Genomic DNA, 3,548 nt, shown 5'->3' on the forward strand with positions numbered 1-3,548 from the left:
GTGCGGGCAGCTCACTTGTGGAAAATACAGGTTCTTCAGGTACTGTTCGGGTGAATCCACATTCAAGGTATGCCACGTCTGCACAGGTCTGGAAACTTTTGGTCTAGCAGTGTCTTTTGGGGGCACGCATGTGTCATCTGTGTCCTCACAACATACACTCCTCACCCAAGAACATATGAGGGAGTGCAGCCACTCCCTTTGTATTAGCCACAGCAGTTAATCAGAATTCACCTTTGCTTGCCTCATTCCTACAAGGCAATTCTCAGAAATAAAAAACACCTTACCTTTTAGCCCTGAAAATCTTTTCTTAACTACACTGGATTATTTGACTTCTGTCGTCTTAAACTCAGATTGGGAATAAAGTTAAATCATGCCAGGGTTGGTTTTGGGATTATTAGTGGTTGGTTTGAGTTTCCATCCCTAATAGCGGATGTCAGTCATATTGATGACTGAAGAGTTTCTATTGCATAGGTGTAGTTGACTTTTCATTGGGGTCACTTACTAGTAAAGGGTCAGTTTTTTGGGTGCTAGGCAAGCGTTAGTATTAGGCATAAAGGTAGATCCAGGGATGGTATAAATTAAAGAGTGTGGAGTAGTATCCTGAGTACGTGGGCAGATTTCCTGAGTGCTAATTCCAGTTCTGCTACTGAATACTTGGAAAAATCACTTTACCTCTTTGTTCCTAAATTTCTCCATCTATAAAATGGGGCAATAACATCTACCCTTTGGAGAGGGTTAAAATACTACATAATGTTTGTTCTGTGCTTTGAACACAAAGTACTAATTATTATACCTGAGGGGAGACAGCATGCTCAGTGACTAGGGTGCTGGATGGTGAGTCAGAAGACTTGGGCTCTATTCCTAGCTCTGCTACTGGCCTGCTGGATGACCTTAGGCAAATCACTTCCCATCCTCATGCCTCAGTTTCCCCATCTGTAAAACAGAGATAATGATAGTGACCTCTTTGGTAAAGCACTTGGAGAGCTGATGAAAAGTGCTATGTAAGAGTTAGGTGAGCTGCTATTATTGACAGGCTATGACCTTGAGCAAGTCACTTTGTGTCTCTGTGCTTCGGTTTCCTTTTCCACCCTTTGTCTGCTTAAAAATATAAGTTCTTGGGGGTAAGACTGGCTTTTAGGACAGTGCCTACCTCAAAGGAGACCCTAAACATTATCATAATACAAATAATATATTTTCTGCCTAAAGAGAAGTGAAATGAATTATGCTTGGCTATGAAATAAGGCTAAGCAGTAAACCCTGCAAATAACATTAACTTTTAGCATTTAGATAGGAATTAGTGAAGCGGTTAGCCATAGGGATGCGAGCAGTAAATGTGTCTCTGGCTCAGGACAGACACAGTACTTGTGTTGTCCACCAGGTGTCAGCAGTTGTTAATCTATTAAATTGACTCAGAAAATCACTGGCTGTTTTCTCATTTTTAGGAGTGTAGATTAAGTCCAGCGGAAATATTTTATTCAGAGAGATCTCAGCACAAGGGTTGTGGCATTGCAGGGTTAGGGTAACCAGATGTCCTGATTTTATATGGACAGTCCTGATATTCGGGGCTTTGTCTTACATAGGCACCTATTGCCCTTCACTACCATCTCAATTTTTCACACTTGCGGTCTAGTCATCCTGTGCAGGGTGCATCTCACAGCAAAGCAGATATTTAACTGCTTGGGTGCAGATTAAGAGAAGCAGTGCTTCTCTTAATGGGGGACAGTTTTTCAGATTCTCAGTTAGGGCTAACACTGTTTTAGAGAGCAGGGCACAGCTGAAGATTAACAAGGCCAGGATACTATCACAGCGTGTGATTTAACTATGATCATTATTAAATATCTCTGTGAAGGTAGCTCCCTGAGATCCCAGTCAGGATCAAGGTTCCATTGCACCAGGCACTGTACAAACACAGAATGTCCTTGCCCCATGATACTGTCCTGGGCCCAATGAGTTTACAGGCTATAAATATAAAACCAATAGGAATGAGAGAGGTGCATTTTAAGAGAGATGGGCTATTGGCTGGGTTAGGGGTCACGTGAGCACTCAAACTAGAGTTTATACAGCTCTCAAGGACTAAAGGAACAGTTTAAGAATTTCAATCCTGTGTTTTTCTTGCAAGGACAAAAGGACATACTTACAACCAGGCCTGGAGCCTTTGTCCTAAATGGAATAGACTATTTATAGGAGGATGTGTGGGTGACTAGAGAAGACAGCAGAGGAGAAGTCAGAGAAACGGGAGATGCTTAGGAAGAATCACTGTTCTATTTCCATGATAGAGTGTTGCACAGTTAGATACAACCTGTACGGTGGGGTGATACCCTTCTTTGAAGTATCTGGCATAGACCATTGTCACAGACAGCCTACCTGACTTGAAGGGCCATTGGTCTGTTCCTTGATATCAACTTCTATGTTGTCAATTGGAAACCAGAGCTGTTGGCCAGGTAGATCTCTCATGGCCTAATGGTGCAGTCAGCTGGGGAGGAAATGCAGAGAGCAGCTGATGAGATAAAACTCTGCGCATCTGGAAGGGTCCTGTTTTTGTTGGGAGATGGGATGGTACAAACAAAACCAATAAATAAAAAGAGCGCAGAAAACAGCACTATTTTGTTGTTCTGTTTGAGAGTGAGACCAATTGATGAAAAAGGCAAGAGGCCCCACAAGATAAATAGCACACTCAAGTGCTTTCCCCTCCTAACTGACAAATTTATGGCCAGGTGGTTATCACAATTGTTTGATCACTGGCTGTCCATCTTCTAGGACTTGTGAAATAACTATTTTCCCTGCAAGAACTGGCCAATTATCCCCCATCTCTCACTGCCTTGCAAGAAGAGCATGCCACATAAATCACAGGCTTCAATTACTGCCTGCTTAGAAAGGGCAGGAAGTTAATTCCTTGTTTATTTAAGAGTTAGGAGAAGCTATCTGGATTTCATCTCTTTGAAAAGCCTTGTAGGGTTTGTATCTCCTGAAGTCATTAGGCTGCAATTAGTTATATAATAATAGTCATCAAACTCTGAACAACGTACAAATCTATGGTGACTCTGTCTCTCTTAGATGCTACAACCACATTGGAGCAGCTGCTAGATTTCCCCCACAATGCACGTCTGCTGATGTGTGTGCGTTTTAAGGATTATGGCCATTAATTTTAGATTAAAGGTATGATAACATCCTACTGGAACATTCAGCACAGAGCAAAAGGCTACTGCTAAAGTATCTTGGCTTTGTGGGTTGACTGCTGAGGGAAGAATTCTCATGTACAGTTATGTCTAGTAGATTTGCACCGCGGCCTCGTGAAAGACAAAAACCAGCAAGAGTACCAGTCTAGCAAAGGAAAGTGTGGGTCATGTCCTACTGCTGCTTTTTGGCAACTGGACCAGCTTTCCCTTAGGTATATCTTCATTTCATTGACTTTCCATGTATTCTCAAATCTCTTAGAAATTGCCAGACTGGATCAGAGCCATGGGTCATCCAGTTCAGTAGCCTGTCTGTGAAAGTAGCCAGTACCAACTGCTTCAGAGGAAGATGCAAGAAACTGCACATTTATGGGA

The sequence above is a fragment of the Lepidochelys kempii genome, chromosome 22, assembly GCF_965140285.1.
Source record: "Lepidochelys kempii isolate rLepKem1 chromosome 22, rLepKem1.hap1, whole genome shotgun sequence".
In the NCBI taxonomy this organism is placed as follows: Eukaryota; Metazoa; Chordata; order Testudines; family Cheloniidae; genus Lepidochelys; species Lepidochelys kempii.